The sequence below is a fragment of the Euprymna scolopes genome, chromosome 37, assembly GCF_053919585.1.
Source record: "Euprymna scolopes isolate OS-2025 chromosome 37, ASM5391958v1, whole genome shotgun sequence".
NCBI classification, from domain to species: Eukaryota; Metazoa; Mollusca; class Cephalopoda; order Sepiida; family Sepiolidae; genus Euprymna; species Euprymna scolopes.
In genome coordinates, this window is record NC_136518.1 from 8,821,113 (window position 1) to 8,842,917 (window position 21,805).

A 21,805-nucleotide genomic window follows, 5' to 3' on the forward strand; every position below is an offset into this window, starting at 1 on the left:
TTTCCCTGCAGACTACAACATGGTCATTTTCAAGTTCAATGAACTGATGTATTGAAACTGGCATCCATAAAAACAACAAGTTTTCCTAGAAGGCCCACGTCGATGTCATACAATAACTGCAATATCTATTGGTGAAACTCAATGAAACCTGAAGAAATGTCTTAGTGGACACAAAAGAGATATTTTAAAAAATAATTCTTTAAGTGCACTATTCTCTCATACATTAAAATTTGGCCGCTGTTGTGAAACAAACATACAAATCTACAGCGTTTGGCAATTACCATTCACTCTTTTAGGACATCCTCCATTTTCAAATAAATATGCCAGCTTCTTTCTCAATAAATCTCGGTAGGTTATATTTATACTAGTCCAGAATCTATACGCAACACAGTCTTGGACATTTTTCAGCAGAAAATGACTTTGCATCTGTCGAGCTGAGGTATGGTCCTGGGTAATCCTACAGAGACACACCCTCCCATGTTGTTGCCGTCTTCCGGGTGGTGTAAATTTATTGCTTACAACCCAGGGCACCTCTAACAGAAAATGCCAACAGGGCTGTCCATGCAATTTTAAAAAGGCTAGAGTGCTCCTTCTTTAGGGGCACTGGCTCAACTCTCTTGAGTTTTCCACTTCATGTCACATCACGCATGGTGGAGTAAATATCTACTTCCTTGTGCAGGCCTGTAGAGCAAGACCAGCAAGTTTCTCTATTGCAGCCAAGATCGTGTGGTTCTGATGTTTCATCATTGGATTGAAGACTCCATGTGACAGATGTATGTGGTCTTATAAACGTGCGGTTTACAATTTTTTAAAGAATCTGCTTAATAAACAAAAAGTCCATCCATTTTACTCGTTTTTCTCATCAGTTCGTTAAAGCTGAAGATGGATCATCCTACCGGATGCCGCTAACTCGTATTCTAACAGAGATCTTTTTAAGATTCTACCCGGACCTTTAAGTGCAATTGTCTGAATTTCTCTTGCACTTGGTTCACCGGGTATATTTGCCAGGTAGTTTTTGAAATTCTTTTGCACGAGTCCAGTTGCTCTTATAATAACTGGAATGATAGAGATGATCTTAAAGATTCTGGTTTCTTTTCAAGTCATAGATAACACCTTGGTATTTCGTTATCTTCATCCTTTCAACTCTGTTCAACTTAGCATCATTGGAGGACACTAACTTCTACTTAGGTTGCTTCTTTTTCTTCATCCCATATCACTATGTCAGGTTTTATGGCTTTGTTTTCTAGGTATGTAGCTGTAGAAATTGCAGTCATAGTGGATGGTGTACGACTTATTTCCAACTGTTCTTGCTGGTAAACATGTTCCCAGTGTTATGTTGTATGTATGATGGTTGGTTGTTTTTGGCATTCGGGACAAGATCAAAGTGTAGTATCTGTTCCGGCAGATGCTGCAAGCTATGACTAGCTATGACTAGCAAAGACCAGTTGTGGGGGCAACCCCACATGCCTGACCTTTAACCAGCTCCCATTTCCCACCTCTCGGGAGCTGGTCCCCTTCTTCCCTTCCCCCTCCCTTCACTCCTCACATTAAAAATCGGCCTTGTGCCTAATTTGCTCAGTGGAGGAGCAAATAAATACCATCTGTTCTCCAGATGCTGCACTTCAATTTCTTGTTCTCTGTCAGTGGAGGAGAAATCCTTCACGACGGAGACAATTTTTATTTTTGTTCCTTTTCTCCACATTAAAAAACGACCCTGGTGTCTAACTGTCCTGTGGAGAGGCATTGTAAATAGGAACCCTTTCCAAGTTATTTAATGCAGAATCCAATGATTTTGAAGGAAAAGTTTTTAATAAAATATATATTTTTTCAAGTCAGTTTCTATTCAACCCATAGTTGGGACCCTAACAGGTACTATCACTCCGGGGCAGAGTGAACCTGGGAGCAAAGGCAATTAAGGGGTGGTTCCACACGCCCCAAAGCCCGCAAGCTGGGACCTCACCATCAGATATAGGATATCGTCATATCCAGGACCTCTTGTGTGTATGAATACGTTCTATAAAGACGTACATGTTGAATAGTGGGGTTTATCTTTTTCTGTGTATTCGTGTACGTGTAAATGCGTGTATGTATATACGTTGTATCATTTAGTTGATCGTCTAGTGTGTATATTTTAACATTTATGCAACAGTTCTAACAGGAAACGACTGACGTGGACGTATCGAAACAGTTGTAGACAAACAGTTCTTTTTAACAGATGTAAATAACACAACACATATCTGAATTATTTATGAACATTTATTTTCATGATTCCGGCCAGCATCTTCAGAGATTACACGTTTTTACATCTTGGCTGCCTGAAATGATGCTGCTCCCTGCGTCATGGAGACCAGCTCCCCTCTTGAATCATCCTTTCCCTTTGATGTCCAGCTAACGACTGCCTAGAATCTCCCCAGATCTACATATCATCATGTGTCTCATTACGTGTCTCAGACCAACAGCTGATGTAACCCCAATCTAGTTATTTGTTTATGCAAACCCAAAAATCATGTTTACATCTATTTTCTATTTTCACATTCCTTTTGTGATATTATATTATAAGTCAATCATTTTTTTTCCTAATTTGTTTATTTTTCTAATCATAATTGATCCAGCGACCCGCTATCGCTTGAATCAATAATAATGTTTTGATCCTTGGCTCTACTTGCCACAGTTAACAGATACTACGCTATGATCACAGCCCAAAGGGTCTCAACATAACACCAGGAGTTACCATTCTGGCCTCTGCTCGGTCACAGGAGACAATAGATACACACATGTAATTGTGAAGCAAGCGTTACACAATCCAAAACTCCACCTCTCCTGAGTCTTCACTGGCTGATTCCAGTGCGAAGAAGTCTAGAGCAACTAGAAACACTGAAATAAGCAGAGAAAATACAGCACCTAATATTCCCAAATGATCGCCCATCTGGTACTGATCAGGCTCAACATTGCTTAACTTTGGTGATCTGATGAGAACTAGTGTATCAACGTAATTATGCCATATATATATTCTCATCAAATCACCGAAGTTAAGCAACGTTGAGCCAGATGGGTGACCGTTTGGAAATATTAGGTGCTGTATGTGCTCTCCGCTTATCTCGGCATTGTTTCCAGTCATCCTTAACCTCCACACACATACACATCTGGACATGTGTGTGTGTGTGTGTGTGTATGTATATATATATATATATATATATATATATATATATATATATATACACACACACACGTCATCCACAGACTGTTTTGCTGTATCACAGCTCTTCAGTGTGGCTAGACTAGCACCCATCCTGAATCCGGGATCAAACTTATAACCATCTATTATATATATATATATATATATATATCTCGTTCAAAAATAGAGTTTCTGTTTAATTTTACTGCCTTTATTCAATTTTTTTTGTGCGGAAAAAATAAAAATTGAAAAAATAAACTGTATTATTATAAACAGAAGGTCTATTATTTTTTAACAATGTTTGGTTACATGCAAAAATGCTGCCTAAACGCACACACACACACACACACACACGTTTGTGTGTTAATGTTGACAGCATTTCAATTTGCCCCGGGACACGAGGATTTCATTTTAGTCTCCTGGGAAAATTTATGAGCCCCCCCCCAACCCCCTGCCAAAAAATTTATGTGAAAAATCTTATAAAAAATTAATCTTTATTTTGCATTTTCTCTTACATCAATCGAATAATAATAATAATATAAACATGAATTACTCCCCCCCCACCACCACCACATCTATGGAATGGATCATGCAACTAGAAATGCAAGGATGCATATTTCAAAGACTGGTCGACTCAAAGCTGCTCTTGATGTTCTGATGTTAGCGAGATTAAAATGTCAAATTCGGGCTATCAGTGCTATAAATTGCTTAACCATAAATAAACACGGTTCTTATCCAGAATTCAACCGAACTGAAACAAAATTACAGAAAAATCGATGTACATAGCCGACACGAAACGTAAATGTCATATTCCAAAAATTACGTAAATTGATCAAGTAGATTTTTATATACAGAAAATCTTGTTTTTTACAATTTTTAGCGATTTAAACAAGAAATTGACCTCGATAGTTCGAATTAAGTTGTCTTTTCCATTATTACACACGGCAGATCAATACATAACGTCTCGCTTTTTCGTTATAAGTGAGGTACTGAGGTTTATGACGTCTCCGTTCTGTGATGGATATGGATATCACGAAGATATTTGTGTGTGTTTATTTTTTAAAATTATTTTTATTTGGTTGTATTCTGGACTAGTATCTTAAAAATGAACAAATGCAACAGATCCGATTCCATAGTCTATGTCGGTATCCATTAGTAGACAAGTGCGACGATTCAAATTAGAAAACTGCCTCACACGATGCAACCTACAGAAACGCACAGTTCTGAATTTCGGAGCCATAAAAGAGATGACGAGGTTTACTAAGCTAAAGAATTTCAAAAAAATAAAAGCTGATGAAAAGATTTATTAAAAAAGCTACGCCACAACACTAAAATTTTACCGTGTAACACGGTCGATGTTTTTGTGCTTAATACCGAATCAATGTGACACTCGACAAAAAGAAGTGGGGCACACACACCTTCCTTCACCTCTGTCGCAACAGGATACAAGGAAGAACACTATTGAAGCAGCAACAAAGATAGAGGGGAGGGGGGGAAGAGATTTAAACAAAACAAGAACCAATTCTTACGAAGCGTCCGTTAAATCTACGCATTAAATGGAAAAAGGTTATTCGAAAACTGAGTGCGTACAACAAAAAAAAATAAAAAATAAAAAATGGTATTTCAAACTTAATCGTGATAGAGCAAATACTACATTTAAAAATTAATAAATTTTTATTTTTTTTTTATTTTATTTTTTTTTTTAAATTTTCGGTGCTTGTCTCATTTGGGCCTATAATAAAAAATTTTGGTAAATTTTTACGTGTCCCACCTCAACCTCCCCATGTTAAGAACGGCTTTCGGAATACTCCCCTCCCTCGCCAACCTCGAAAACCGTTCTTATGGGGAGGTTGGGGAGAGGGAAGGGTGTTTATTCCGAAAGCCGTTCTTAATATGGTTGGGGTGTTTATACTACGCTGGGGCAGGTCGTAAAAAAATAAAAATAAATAAAAATACCAAAAATTTTTTTCAAGATACATCTTTAAAAATCTTTGATGTACATACCTGTCACCTAACGAAGATGTCATATTCCAAAAACCACGTAAATCAAGTAGTTTTTTATTTATTTATTTATTTAAGAAAATCAACCCCCAACCCCAATATTAAACACACAATTTGTGTGTGTAGGGGTGGGGGTCAACGTGTGGGGTGGTCATTTTACGTTAAATTGTGTTCATAAACGTTATTTTCATTTTTTAGCGTCTACAAAAACCTTAAAAAAAAAAAAAAAAGTGGAAATTATACAGGATTTTTCAAGGGTGGAAAAAAAATTTTTTTTTTTTCAAAATCGATTGTCTTCCCTTGTTGATCCTACATTCGCGATTATATTTGTAATTAAGATGGCGCACAAAATCCTTCGATAAAATGTGTCATAAAATTTGATTTTCTTAACAAAAAAAACCCAAAAAAACTTGATCGATTTACGTGATTTTTAGAATATGACATTCGTATGGTGACAAGTATGTACATCATTAAGATTTTTAAAGATTTTTCTTGAAAAAAAACAAAAAAAAAAAACAACACTTATAGGCCCAAATGTAGACAAGCACCAAATTTTCTTGTTTTAGTTGGCTGTGGGGGTATCCTCACAAAAGCCAGACATACATCCGTTATCTCCGATATTTCAACCAAGAGCTCTTTTTAAGATTCTAACCATCTCTAAATGCTATTGTTTGTATTACTCTTGCACTTTATTCACTGGGTATATTGCCAGGCAGTCTTTGAAATTCTTTTTCTGAAGCCTATAATTACTGGATTAATTCCTAAGATTAAAGATTTTTTTCTGTATATAAGACCTTGATATCTCTGACACCATTTGTTGAAATTTATTTGCCCGTTGCCCGGATGTTTGGAGGTGTGTGTTGTGCAAAAAAAAAAAAAAAAAAAAAAAATGGTAGTAGATTAGCAGGCTCGAACCCGTAGGAGAAGGAGGAAAAAAAAAAAAAAAAAAAAAAAAAAATGATGTCTTTATCGTGGCATTCATCGCTAAACCGAAACTAGCAAAGGTTTAAATTAAGGCTAGTCAAAGGGGGTGACTTTCGAAAATATTGGCAAAAAAGCAACCCCTCCTTGTAGAAAAGTGCCCAGTTGAGGGTGAAGGAATGAATGTTTTTAGTCAATTTTTCAATATTTGTCATCCGAAACGTCGAGCTTCAAAACGGTACTGATCGAGAAAATCCATCGCTTCTGTCAAAAGTTTTAGGGAAACATACAAACATACATACACACAAACATACACACATAGAAACTATACATTTAAAAATGTTTATACTTTCTGAGTAATAAGTTAATTAAAAAAAAATTTTTTAATTTAAAAAAAGACAAAATCAATTCCTTAATACGAGTCAAGTCAACCAAAATTTTATGCGTCCGGCGTTGCACGGACCGTAAAATATATTTTAAATTTATTCAGATTCCCTATTTTTTATAGAGCCAATATTCTATTGCTTATGTTGTACCCAATATATAATAGTGATTTTGAAAATAAAATTTAAAAATATATGACTTGGGTGCCATCAGCTAGAATCGAAACTAAAACATGTAGCGCTCCAGCCTTAGTCATTATCATCTAAGCTATCGTCAGATGAATAAGAAATAGTTATAAATGAACTGACTTTAACATAAATGTATATTTGTGCATGCATATAAGAGCACTTTAAGTCAACTTACACCTGCCAAGTTCCAATTGTTTAAATGTTTTACCCTCTTAGCAGATATTTTTCCCAGCTTATAGATCTTCCTTGTTCGGCGACCGTAATGCTCAGTTGATTAGTTATGGCGGAAGCTACTTGAACCTACTCCATAAATCCTATCTCTTGCAATCACACTGGCACCTGCTTCATCCCCTGCCCCAAGGTAACAAAACTTTTTAACAACTAAGATTATCACAAAGATAAAAAATTTTTGAACCACCTCAACAGATTCACCATCCAGATATACTTTGTCTACATCAGTTCTCCTCCACCTCCAGTGTCTTACACAATATCATCTCTTAACACACACACACACACACACACACACACACACACACACACACACACGCAGCAGGCTAGTCAGCCTGTATACGAGGTGCCTTCAATAAGTTTCCAGACTTTTTTTGTACAAGCATCTAAAATTCCCCATACACTCTGGAAAATTCAGTATATTATTGCTATACATATTACTGACCAATTTTTATCATTTCAGATTCAAATGAACAGCTACAGCAGGAATTGAAATACACCCTACTAAAGCCTGATTGTCACAGCTGGTGAATTTAAAAAATGCAATCTGGACGTTAGGACACTTTAGAAGAACGATATACAATAAAATTCTGTTTTATACTTGAAAAAAAAAAAAAAAAATGCCACAGAAATGTATGGAATGCTTCAGACTGCTTTTGGACCATCTTGCATGAATTGAGCATCAGTTTCTGAGTGGCATTGAAGATTTAAGGAAGACAGGGAGCCTGAGGGATGATGAGGTGTTGGAAGAGTTAGGAAGTCAGATCACAAGAGTTTATTGGCTAAATAAAGAATTTCAAGGATAAGGACCATCGTGTGTCCATAGAGACAATAATGGCACAGTTTGATGTCAGTGAAGAAACTGTACACACAATTATTTACAAGGAACTGGAGATGCGTAAGATTTGCGTGAAGTTTGTCCCAAGGGTGCTCAGAGGAGATCAGAAAAACGTCATGACAACAAGTGTACTTTCACCTGACAATTTAACAAAAAAAGATATTGTAAAACTTTAATTTAAGTTGACAATACTATTTAAAAATAGTGCGGTTCAATAAGCACGCAAGCACCCACAATTATTCACGAGAAACTGGAAGATGCGGGAGATTTGCGCAAAGTTTGTCCCAAGAGTGCTCCAATTTTTGTCACAGACTATTTACCCAAGATGGGCATTAAAACAGTTCCTCGCCCTCCCTGTGGTCCAGACTTTGCTCCCTGTGACTTTTGGTTATTTTCTAAGTTTCCTAAAGTGATTTTCAAATCAATACAAAACTTTGATCTTGATAAGAGCAAAGATTAATAGATATAAAAAGTAAATTTTTTTTAATTCAAAAAGTTGAAGAGCTATGAAAACGGGAATAGTGCCATTAAAACAAACTTTTTGTGCACAAGAATTTATTTTTCTACATAGTCACCACCATTCTCAATGCACTTTTGCCAGGAATTCAGTGACACATCTCTGCTTCTGATGCACGTTCATGACAGAAGTTGCTTTCTTAAAATCTCAGTTTGTCAATATCTGCAACAGAAATTAAACTCAGGTCACGCTTGCAGGAGTTCAATCATCATAACAATGCAATTTGCAATCTCCTGATACTTTTGAGCAAAATAAAAAAAAAAATAGGAGGCATTATTTTTGGAACATCCCTCATAGCAGAAGAAACCACAACTATTAAGTATATTCCTAGAGAGACAGTCAAGCTATGCTGAGGAGAGATAGGGCCTCAAAATATGCAGGTTCATAGATTACTGTTTTAAAAATAATTTTAAAAAATAAAAACATTTGTTTACGTCCGAATAAAATATGGGTGATTTTCTAAGTAAAAAGATCTTCAAGGTGAAGAGGCTACTTAACCACATTATCGTTTAAAAAAAGAAAATTATAGCAGTATTACCCTGCCTTGCTGGGGGGGGGGGTCTTTGATACCTTTTTTATGCTTATTTTGATCCGTATCTTTGGTAATTCCAATTTTTTTTTTTTTTTTTTAATATAATCCTAAAATTATTTTAGTAAATTTCGGTTATATTGACACCTTATTGATCAACGTAACCCCCACACAGTGGATGCAACGTGCCAGCAACAATCCAATTTCTGATTTGTCCCCTTAGCAGCTATTCTTCCAGCTCCAAACCAGCTACTTTGGCAAGGTTTTAGGGGTCATGATTTCTTGACCCATATGCGAAAGAAACCACAAGATCAACATTGACTATTGTTCTGGGGTAACTGACACCCCTATTCCTGTCTTCACATGGACTCTCCCATCGCTGTGAAAGGCAGCCATTTTGGACTCTCTAATCAGAGATTCCATGCCAGCCTCGTTGACATGACTTTACCGACTCTCTTGTTTGATATTGTGAACCCCTAAAATAAGGCCACAACAACTATCTATTCGTTGTAAGAATTCATGTGGTTGTCGCTGTATAGTTCTACAATTTGTCAACTGTGTCGAAAAATTCCTTATCTTATGTTGCCGGGCATACTACTTGTGCTTGGTTGTTGGGGGCCTATGTTTTTTTTTAAACCGACATATAAGAAACCTCTGAGTCACATTTTCACTAAATGTGTGTGGACTGCTTCGTAATCCTAAAATTATTTTAGTAAATTTTGGTTATATTGACACCTTACTGATCAACATAATCCCCACACAGTGGATGCAAAATTTTATACAGTACATATTAAGAATTAGTAACAAAATACAGTACAGTATATAATACACAGGTATATAATCAAATAAAATTATAAATAACACCTTAAGGCAGGACAAATATAACAAGAAGCCGGAAAAACATTGTATTCCAAACGAATTCTAGGGCTACAATATCCCGGGATTCTATTGTATTTAAGTGTACTTTACGACTGGGCTACGTCAGGCGTGCTTGCTAGCTTAGATAAATACTTTTTCAGTTTTAACAAAATAGCTACAATAATATCAGAGCGTCACCATTTACACTGAACATCCACAGAATGCCAACATCGATATATTACATATAAAAGAGTTTGCTGCGGAATTTCTGTAGCCGTATTCTCAATAGGCATAAAAAGTGGTCCAAGGCGTCAAATGATGCTGGCAAACGTGCATTGAGAATGATGGTGACTATGTAGAAAAATAAATTCTGGAACAGAAAAGGTTGCCCGTTAAAAGGGTACATAACTTTTCAACTTTTTGATTGAAAAAAAAAAAAAAAAGGAGGCTTTACTTTTGTAACTACTCTAGTGTTTGTGAGCATTCATTTTACCTTTTCTGGGACCAGTATTCTTTTGTGTGTGTGTGTGTGTGTGTGTGTGTGTGTGTGTGTGTGTGTGTGTGTGTGTGTGTGTGTGTGTGTATATATATAACGGAAGAAGAGGAGGCGGTATATAAAAATAGATTTATAAATATACAGAGAGGAAAACGCATGTAGACAGATAACAAGTATACTGAACACTATGTGTGTGTGTGTGTGTGTGAACTGTTTGCCAGTAGCTGCAGGGAGAAAAGAGAAGAGGATGGGGATGGGGATGGCAGAGATGAAGTAGGAAGTTGGTTGGAAATAGATAAGAAATGATGAAAACGTACAATATATATATATATATATATATCAGATTATCAACTAGAAAACACTCATACTTTGGGCCTTCCCAAACATTTGGAATTGAATTGCCCCCATTACATCCAAGACTTGGATATGGACAATTGAAAAAAAAGTTTCTTTTTTTTAGGGTGAGAGGGTTCTTATTTATTGTAGATTCTTTGCAAACTAAATTGCGCACATCACAGTCTAAAACAGGCTTTCTCAAAAAGAGTTCCACACAAACTCGGGGGGTTCCTTCAAGATACCAAACAAACACTTTGCATTTTTTAGTTTTATTTTATTTATTTTTTTTTTTGGATTGTGAATAAACTGATAAAATGATCCAATTATTATGTTTGAATTGATTGTCAGAAAATATGTAGTTTGTTTTTTTGTTTTTTAATTGTCAATAAATTTGAAACATTTTGTTTTTAACTAAATCAGTTATAAAAAAAAATAAAAAATACTGCTTGCATTATGAAGGAGAAATACAAAAATAATATTGAAAAACATTTTCTTATGTAAGGATTCCCCAAACATCATTATTGGAAGAGTTCCACAAAGATTTATAAACAGGTTGTAAAAACTGGTATAGAGTGTCAAAAAGCTTTTTAATTTTTTGTAATTTTTACTGATAGTGGTTTGAAAAAATACACTGAAACTAGGTTGAATAGGTTTTGTTGATTTCTTTCCCTTTTATATAAACAATCTAAAACAGGATTTCCCAACCAGAGTTTTGTGGAAACATGGGAATATTTTAGGAGCTTGCCAAGGGTTCCTTCAAGAGATACTGATAAAAAACAGATTTATTATGACTGCATATATATGTGTACATTTTTCATTTTTTTAATCTTTTTTTAAATCTATTTTTTTAAATACATGTACAGAATTATGAACAAAGTGACAAAAAGAATCCATTTGTGATTAAATTGGTTGTCAGAAAAATATGCTGAGATTTTTTTTTCAAAATCTAATTTACTCGCAGTTCAATCCGGATTTGCTCCGGCCCTATATACTGTTCATAACTTAAATATATATATTAAAAAGTTTGACTCATGTCCAGGTAACCTATATCTAAAATTTCAAGTGTTTAGACCCAAAATTGGCAGAGAGGTTTGGTAGCGTCTGCAAAAGTCAACTCTTTCAACTTTGACCTCTTGGCAGGCAAATTTTCACCCAAAAACTGAAAAAAAAGCTTGCTGCATGCCTGTATACCTTTATGTAAAATTTCAAATGTTTAAACCCAAAATTGGCTGAATAGTTTGCTAGAGACCGCAAAGGTCAAATCTTTTGAACTTTGACTCCTTGGCAGCTCAAATTTTTGGCCAAAAACCGATCAAAAATCTTGTCTTAGGTCTGAATACACTTTATGTAAAATTTCAAATGTTCAGACCAAAAATTGGCTGAGTAATTTGGTAGAAACCGACAGCGGTCAATATTTATTTTATTTTATTTTTTGAAAACTTTCACCGCAATTTTAACCTCTTAACATTTGTTTTTGGCTCAAGTCAAATTAAAAAGTTAGATCCATGTCCACGTAACCTACATCTAAAATTTTTAGTGTTTAGACCAAAAATTGGTGGAGGAGTTTGGTAGAGTGTTCTAAAGTTCAATCGTTGAACTTTGACCTCTTAACAACGAAATTTCTGGTCAAAAACTGATTAAAAAGATTTTCCCAAATCTCAGTTTGTCAAATCTCAAATCTGTAGACTGAAAATTGGCAGAGTAGTTTAGTAGGGAAATGTACACACACACAGACAATCTATATATCTATAAAAGTGAAGTGTCTGTCTGTCTGTCTGTGTCTGTGTGTCTGTCTTTCTGTGTACATTTCCCTATGCAATAACTGTCAATTTTTAGTCTACAGACTCGAAATTTGAAATACCGGGTACTGAGATTTGGGAAAATCGATGTGACGGGTGTCAGCCAGAAATTTGGCTGTTAAGGGGTCAAATTTCAACGATTTGACCTTTAAGAACTCTACCAAACTCCGACAATTTTGGGTCTAGACACTTGAAATTTTAGATATAGGTTCCTTGAACCTGGATCTAACTTAATAAAGTGATTTGAGCCCGAAACTATAAATTTTAAGGGGTCATAATAGGGGTCAAATTTTTAAAAAATTAACCATTCTTTTTGTTTTTTTGCTTTTTTTGCACAGCATACACCTCCAAAACACCCGAGCAACGCCGGGCACCCCTGCTAGTTTTATAGATAAAAATAAAACTCACTATGTCTGTCTGTCTCCATATTTTCAAACTATCTCCTCCAAAACTAAAAGTCGCAGAGTGGCGCTAGGGGCCACAAACGATGTGATTTTTTATGGACCATTCTTTTATGAGTCTTTTAGCCGGTTAAAATAGTTTTTAATGAATAAAAATTGAAAAAAATCTTTATACATTTCGTACATTCATCTTCGTTTATTTTTAATCAGTTCATATGCGTGCCACATTGGTACAGTGGTAACGTCACGAGCTTTGAATGCTATAGTTTTGCTTTCGGTTTCAATTCTAGCTGATGGCACTCAAATAATTTTTTTTCTTCTTTTGAGATCACGACTATAATAATATATACGAAATCGGGGCAAATTAAAATATCATATTTAAGCGTATTTTACGACCAGGCAAAGGCTCCTCTCCACTAGTTGTCAATAAATGTTAAGACGATTAATCAGAAATCAGAAAAATATCAGAAGATTTGGGGGTATCGGAATCACAGAAATTGATACCTATTTTCCGATGCCAAAACGATTCTTTTAATTGTCTTTTTTATTTGATTTTGTTTAAACCCAAATCTTCCATTGCTGGTAATAATGAGAAAATAATAGATATTTATTGAATTTATAATATAAGTAAAGCTGACATCGATAGATCATCCCCCACAAGTGTATTTTGACGTTTACGAAAATATCTGCATTTTTAACATACGTTCTTACTTACAAAAATCCAGGAAAATAACAATCTCATAGTTAAATAATTAGAGATTTATAAAGAATCGGAATCGGTATTTCAATACGGAATCGGGGAAAAATATTGGGATCGTCCCATCACTAATACACACACACACACACACACACACACGCACACCCACACACGCGTGTTTCGAAAGTAATGCCTTCTATTTCTTTTTATTTATTGTGAATGGATCAGAGGGAATTGCAAATTGCGTTGTTATGATGACTGATCTTATGCATTCATGACCTGAAACATTCATCTTTCTCATGCAGTTATTGATAGTGTGAGATTCAAAGAAAGCAATTCATCATAGATGTGTGTCAGAAGCAGAGATGTGTTATTAAATTCTTCCATGCAGAAAAAATTGAACCAATCAACATTTGCAGGCACCTGTTGAACATTCACAAAGCCAATGCAGTTGATATCAGCAGTTGGATGGATTCATCGATTTCAGAGTGGCGACAGATGAGAGTGACAAAGTGAATCCCCAGACTTTCGCGACGAAGGTGTCGAATGAGGCTGGCAAAAGTGCATCAAGAATGATGGTGACTATGTAGAAAAATCTTGAGCACAAAAGGTTGCTCGTTAAACCAGGGCTCTATGGACACATATCTTTAGTTGAACTTTGACAACTAAATATTTTCGTTTACTAGCCAAACCTATATGATTTTTAGAATATGACATCTAAATTCTGTGATGAGTATGTACATCATAAAGAGTTTTAATAAGTACTTCTAAATCTACAACAAAATTTATGTTGAGACTTGAAGATATAAATATTCTAATTTCTTCAGATATTTTTTAAAACAGCCTTCATTAAAAAAAAAAAAGAAAAAAAGTATATTGTTTCTCTTAAAATTTTGTTTAAATAATTTAAGTTTGTTCGTTTTATTAAAAAAAAAAAAAAAAAATTGAAAAGATGTTTTTCACTCAGTTATGAGTTTTGGAAGATTGTCAGTGAAATAAACACAATCGCCAAAAGATAAACATTTCATTATTTCTAATCGCCATTTTGAAAAATCACTTGCAAATGCGACTGTTCCACTCGCAATGTAGAGCCCTGATAACTTTCCAACTTTTTGAGTAGGGAAAAAAAAAAAAAAAAGGAGGCTTTACTTTTGGAACTACCCTAGCATATCACTCTTTATTGTAGGACAAGATAGAGGATTGAAATTTCATAATTTCCGCACACACATTCTGATTCTAGGTTCTACTTTATTGGGGAACCTTTGAACCTTTTTGTCTCAATGAGGTATGGTTCAGGCCTAGAAGATGATCTCCTCTCTTAAGAGGAGAAGCAAGGTTATTGCTGTGCCCCTATTGAGAAATACAGACAGATGTGTTCTCTGATACTTGCGTACCCTTCCAGAGTGCCACCCCTTTGAGGAAACTGGAGTCTCCCCACCCCCCACATTAAACTGACCTCGTTTAACCTTACTGCAAATGGGGAGCAAGTAAAATCCCTCTCCAGAAGGTACACACAAGGTCAAATGAGATTTAGAAGTGCATTCTAGCTTGCAAAAAATGCCTGAGCAACCCTGTCAGCATTTCCAGGGAGAAGATGTCGTAGATAATTCAATTAGCAATAAACCAACCCCTTCATCAAAGAAAAGGTAAACTTGGGAGAGTGGACCCCCTCTTTCCTCACCTCCAAGGACTGAACCATATCTCAGCTCAACAGCAATCTAATATATCCCACTTTATCAACTAAGCTCCAGCTCCTGTCTCATTGCCGCAATGTTGCATCACTGTGCATGTTTTACAAATATTTTAATGGAATGTGTTCTGATGAACTCGTTGCACTTTTACCCCCTTGACGTACATATCCCCGGCAAACCCGCTTAGCAATAAGATCTCACCCTTTTACTGTCGATGTCCTTAAATGCCAGAAAGCTTTCTATTCTAATAATTTCTTCTCTCAAACAGCTAAACTTTGGAATTCCTTTCCTGCTGCCTACTTCCCTGGCTGTACTGATATGCAGAAGTTTAAATGTAACATAAACAAATATCTTGTTAGTCTTTCCTAGACAGGGCCCCAAATAGTAGCCCCTTACATCCAAGTGGTGATACACTTTGTAAGGGGTGAAAAGGAGTAAAAAAAAAAAAAAAAAAATCTCCAGCAATTCAATTAGTAGTAAACCAACCACTTCCTCAAGAAAAGGTAAACTTGGGAAAGTGGACCCCCCCCTCCAAGGACAAAACAGAACCATATCTCGGCTCGACAGCAACAAAGCTACTGTCAGACCAATTGTCAAAGACGTATCCTGCAAAAATACTTTGGGAAGCTGGATCGCATATCATGGTGGATTAATTTTACGTCTAACCTTGTTGTGTAAGTGATTAACAAGAAAAAATCCATCTAGAGAAATCCTTAGCACATTCGGACAACCTAGTAACTGTCTGTTTTATCTGAATGGTGTAGGGTTCAGTTTTTATCAAGGCCCAGAGGCAACTCGTGGATAAGGGTTATTGCGTGCACAGTAATCAATGGGATAATATCGTAATCGTTAGTAATGGAGATTTGATAAAGTGTCTTAAGGGGGTGGTTCATCAGGAATTTGTTTATGTTAAACTTGAAGACATCCAAGTTGTAGTCAGGTGGGAAACAGGCAAATGGAAGAGAGTTCCACAGGCGTGCACTTCTAAGAAAGAAGCTTTGTTCGTGGAATCTACGTTTTGATTTAGGCACAGATAAAGAGTGGGGAAAATTATTGATAGTGGTTTCAACTAGATGGGTGTTTTTCGTGGAAGATTGGCGAGGGGGCGGAGACTAGAGATTGGAGCTCAGACGAGCACTTGCCATGGAAATAATGATAAAGCAAAGACAGGCTCGCAACGTCTCTTCTGTGGGAGAGAGGATGCAGGGAAGAGAAAAAGGCATCCCCTACTAAGCTTAGTTATCAAAGTCATCCTCCTAGGTATTAGCTTCTCTTTAGAGAAGCAAGATTATTGCCAGTAGCCTGAGGCACTTCTTACTGAGGAATGCTGACAGGTCCATCTCCTGCTATTTTTGTATCCTAGGGTAGCTAGAGCCCCCACCTCAAAAAAAAAAAAAACTTCAATTTACATCATATATAACATTGCTGGACCCCTCACCCCCATGAGGATAGCTGACTCTACCTCACCTCAAAAAATAAAATAAAAAAATAAAATAAAAATTTAAATTGACAATGTCTAACCCTGCTAGACCTTCCCCCCCCCCCGCCCCTAGCGTAACTGGACACCCTCTCAATTCATCCTCCTAGGTATCACGTTCTCCTTTTGAATCAAGATTATTGCCAATAGCCTGTGGCACCTCCTACTGAGGAATGCTGACAGGTCCATTCCCCACTATTTTTGTATCCTCCCAGGGTAGCTGGACCCCCTCCTTCCCTAAAAAAAAAAAAAAAAAAAAAAAAAATAAATTAAAAAAAAATTAAAAATTAAAATTTGCTACATGTCTAATCCTGCTGGACTCCCCCTCTGGCCCCCGCCAAAAAAAAAAAAAAAAAAAATTAAAATTGACTTTATGTTTCACCTTGCTGAATGCCCCTATAGGATAGCTGGACCGGACCGCCCCCCCCCCCAATTTTTTTTTAATTGATTTTATGTCTAACCTTACTGCAAGTGGCAGGCAGAAAAAAAAAAAGCCCCAAACACGTACAGAGAAATTAATTCATGCAAATTACAAACGTGTACGGACTTGCTCAGGTTTTACATGATACAAACTAAATCAAAATAATCTGATCAATTACACAGGGATTTTAGAGTAGCTAAGGGTGAAGAAATGCTGCAATCAAAAAGAAGTTCCCAACCTGAGGGGCTACACCCCTGATGTGTTCGGAGAGAGAAGGCAGGATATAAAAAAAAGTTCTTTTTCCTAAACAATTCCAATGAGTATATTTATTATTTATCTTCATAGGCATTTCACCATGTTTCAGCCAACAGTTCCTTTGGCCTTCTTCAGGTGTTTTTGGTGCAGTGGATAGAAGTGTTAAATCTCTACAGTTCCAGGTGAGCATTGTCCGAGGATAGCGGCTTCAATCCTACCAGAGGCCAGAGGATTAGTTGGTCAAAACGTGGTGAGACGACAACAACTATGGAAGGCACAATCACATTAACACACTGGTTCTCGCTAGATGGCCAAGCAATGTTCAGCCTGGCCAGTATCAGATGGGTGACCATTTGGGAAGGAGAGGCGCTGTATGTACCGCGAGGTAAAATACCAGATTGAGAAACTGGCGCGATCTATCCTTCTCTCGAGGATAGATGGGACTCTCTTAGGCCGTGATAGGCATCCCATCTAGTGATGGCGTCATGATAAAAAATACCCTTGATAGCCATGGTGAAGCATCAAGTATTTAGCTACAGACAAGATTTGGATTACACTACAAACTCATGTAGTGAGTTCAATCTAGGCTACGGGCATGCTGGATGGATTGATGGATGGAAGGCAGTAACTGCTGAGGATTCAGTTAAGAGACTCAGCATTCCTATCCCGTCACAGTTAACTTAAAAAATAAGGATTCAAAGGATTGCAATAAAGTAATACGAGTTTGACCTTTACTCCAGATCTGAAATGAAACGCATACATCAAATCTGTTGCCAAGGTCGCTTGAAAAATGGTGGGATCCTTCTACGACTCCATTAAATATCTCACTGCTAATGCAATTCTCTATATAAAAGCCAGGTACGTCCAAGGATGGAGTACTGTTGCCAAATCTGGGCAGGAGCTGCTAGAAAGACTTTATCCTGCTGTGACAGAGTTCAAAATAGACTTTGTAATCTAGTGGGGGATGCCCTTTTCTCGTCTATGCAACCTCTTTCCCACAGAAGAGGCATTGCGAACTTGTCTCTGCTTTATCGTTATTTTCATGGCAAGTGCTCGTCTGAGCTCCAATCTGTGGCCCTCCCGCTTGCCAAACTTTCATGAAAAACTCATTTAGCCGAACCACTATCAATTATTTTCCCCACTCTTTATCTGTACCTAAACCTGAACGTAGATTCCATGAACAAAACTTCTTTCTTAGAACCGCACGCCTGTGGAACTCTCTTCCGTTTGCCTGTTTTCCAGCTGACTACAATTTGGTAGTTTTCAAGCCCAACGTAAACAAATTCTGGATGACCTGTTCCCTTAAGTAATCCAATTTACCAAATTTCCCCTACTAACGATTACTACATGTTTCCCTAGACTACTCATTAACCCTTATCCGCGAGTTGCCTCTGGGCCTTGATAAGTGGTGACTCCTTTGTAAAAAAAAAAAAAATATATATATATATATAACTCCAATGAGTTTCAACAAAGTCAAAATTAACAAAAAGACACCATGTGAAGGGGGGGGGGGTAAACAAAATTAATGTCACCTAACTTTCCAACCCTCTTCAGGAATTGCTCCATCAAAACGGAAAACTTTTGAGTCTGCATCAGTTTAAGTGGAAATCTGCTTTTTCTGGATTAAAATAAAATCCAGGAATTCCGCTAAAAAGCCAAGAACTCACATCTGATTATAAAATCAAAATGAAATTTTCAGTATGAACTAGTAAGGAGAGGATTCCACTATTTTTCGATTCCGATACAATTACCGATTCTGATTTTTTTATAAATCTCCAAATATTTAACTTTGGAGTTTTTATCCCTCCTCCCCAATTATTGTAAAAGCATGTTAAATGTACATGTATTTTCTCAAAAATAAAAGCACACTTGTAGCTGGTCATCTGTAAATTTTAGATTTACTTGTAGTTTAAAATCAATATATATTCATTTTATTATTACTATCAGCAATGGAAGATTGTTTTAAACAAAATCAATAAAAAAGATAATTTAAGGAATCGTTTTTGGCATTTGAAAACAGGCACAATTTTTTTGCCAATACCGATTCTGACATCCCAAAAAGTCTAGATTTTTCCCCCATTCCCGTTTCTGATTAATCACCCCAACGCAACTAGTACAAACGCACTCACACACACGTTACTAAAGCTGCAATCAATCAACATTTCAACAGAACTGACGACAAACCTGGAACATATAACAGCGTCAGCAAAGAACTGCAACCAATCAGCAGATTTGCATTCCAACCAATCAATGTATAGTGAGGAGAAAGGAATTAGTTTAGGATTTTTTTAAAAATTGTTTTTCTTCACTTACATTTACCTGGTTTCTGCCCGCCCCCCCCTTCTCACCACCACCACCATTTAAACAATCTAACCCAAACTCATGGGGTGATCCAACAGGTCACACATTTTTTTTTTTTTTATTTTAGAATATATATAATATGGTAGTACTCGATTAGATGTTCGTACCAGTTTGGGATCAATCCTCAACAATCAATCCGATCGTGACTTTGTTGTTGTCTGACTGACATATGGATCTTCCGTCTTTCTAAGAAGAGTTTATTACTAATTGCCCTAGGTGCCCCTACCAAAGGATGCCTACAGGCTGCTCAGACATTTTTCTAGGCCAAAGTATGCTTGCTTTTAAGACCACATCTGACCTTGTGCCTAACTTTCCACAGAGACAGCAAATAAAACAATGTTTTTTTTTATTACATTTTCACCTCAAACAATATACAGTGCCACTTTGTTTTAGGGGGCTACTACCTACAATATAAGTTGCAGGGATACTATGTAGGGAGTTGAGCAGCAAGATGTCTTTACATTACACTTGAACTTCTGTATGTCACTACAGTATGGTAAGCAGGAACCCGGAAAGGAATTCTAAAGTCTAGCAGTTCTGAGTAGAATGCTTTCTGGTATCTGGGGATCTCTACTGTGAAGAGGTGGGATTTTGCTGCTTGTTGTGTTTGTCAGGGGTATTTATGTGGAGAGGGTGCAAATGCTTGTAGTTCGTAGGAGCATCCGCCATTAAAATACTTGTAAATGAAAGTTCAGTCTCAGGGTTCAAGTTAGGATCAAAGTGTAGTATCTGTTCTTTCCTCAAGAGGAGACATCCTCCTAGAGTGAGGCAGTTTTTATTTTTGTTCTTACCTAGTGTGACCCCCACCCCCATCACTTTCTTTTGGTAGGGGCCGGATCTCTTCCCTCCAATATTAAAAACCGACCTCTACATTTTAGCCACTATGGAGAGGGTCAATTAAAGAGGAGCATTCACACATCCATCATAACGCATCACATATTATTGGCCGAAAGATACTCTACTAACTAGAACTAGAATGAAATACGCACTCCTGACTAATTTGTAAATACGATTTATTTTTCATTTTTTTGTGAACTAGTAGGAGTACCTGGCATTTCCTGGGTGTTTGGAGGTGTAAAAGAAAAAAAAAAAAAAAGTTCTGGTAAGTAGGCTCGAACCTGAACCCTAATAGCCTGATACCGCGCCGCTATGCGGGCAAAGTGAGAATGGTTGCAATTAAAAAATTAAAAAGTTGAGTGACGTGCGTGAATTGAATGAGGCTAAACATCACGCCACAGGGGAATGAAATCACGTACTCAACTTTGGCTGCAAGCCAGTTTCTGCATATTTGTTTGTCACCCCCCCAAAAAAAATGTTGGGGAAAACCAGCTCCCCATAAAAAGGGGAGTGTCCAAATGAATAGCAATCGTTTGATACGACAGGTTTTGTCTGCATCGATTAAAGCTCATTGCTTTCTTGACGCCCCTGGCACAAGTGTCAGGGAGACTCATTTACTCCAAATTAAGTTTAGCTTTTTAATACGGAAAAGCCAAACAAACACGCGGAGACCAGGAAATACCGAGAAAATAGTGTGTAAAAGTCGCTCAAATAAAAGATATACACAAATTCCTATCGTAAATATTATAATCTAGCGAAAAGTTCTAAAAAGTTCTAAGAAACAGTAACCCCTCCCCTTTCCAAAAGCCTTTGCCAGACATACAAAAAATGTGCACACACTAACACATTTTGCCTTTTATATATATATACTAGCGGGGGATACCTGGCGTTGCCCGGGTGTTTGGAGGTGTGTGTGGAAACTCGGGGGGGGGGGGTTAAAAAAAAGAAAAAAAAAAAGTAAGTATGAGGATCGAACCCGAACCCTTGAGGCAAAGTTGTAAATTAAAGTGGGGGAAAAAAAAAAAAAAAAAAAAGTGCAACGTTAACCATTGCCCCACCGCCACATGCTAACGGAAACGCGTTTGAATTTATTTAATTACTTGGATTTAGCAGGTGCCCGTTTTAATGAGTTAATGAGGTCAAGTTTGACTGCGGGATTTCATTTACTGCCGAACGTTTTTTTTTTCCCCCAAGATGTTATAGGAAAAGACTTACCCACATGCGGCGAGCAACAAATATTGAATATTTATCTTCCCGAAATCGAGCAAATTAAATAGACAGGCGAGCTTCGTTGTTAACTGAGATATTACGATTTATATGGGATATAAAAAGTTTTAAAAAGTTGTGAAGCGAGCGACCGTTTCTCTGAAAAAAGCCTTTTGTAGACACACAGGA

The 21,805-nt window shown here is 36.8% G+C and overlaps 1 protein-coding gene and 1 pseudogene across 1 annotated transcript in view; both read right to left on the reverse strand.

Moving 5' to 3' along the window:
• The window catches only part of LOC145261074 (G protein-coupled receptor kinase 3-like), a gene marked incomplete in the record, with an annotated part of 298,219 nt that overhangs the window by 240,858 nt on the left and 35,556 nt on the right, over positions 1–21,805 (reverse strand).
• LOC145261292 (5S ribosomal RNA) lies at positions 2,890–3,006 on the reverse strand (annotated as a pseudogene).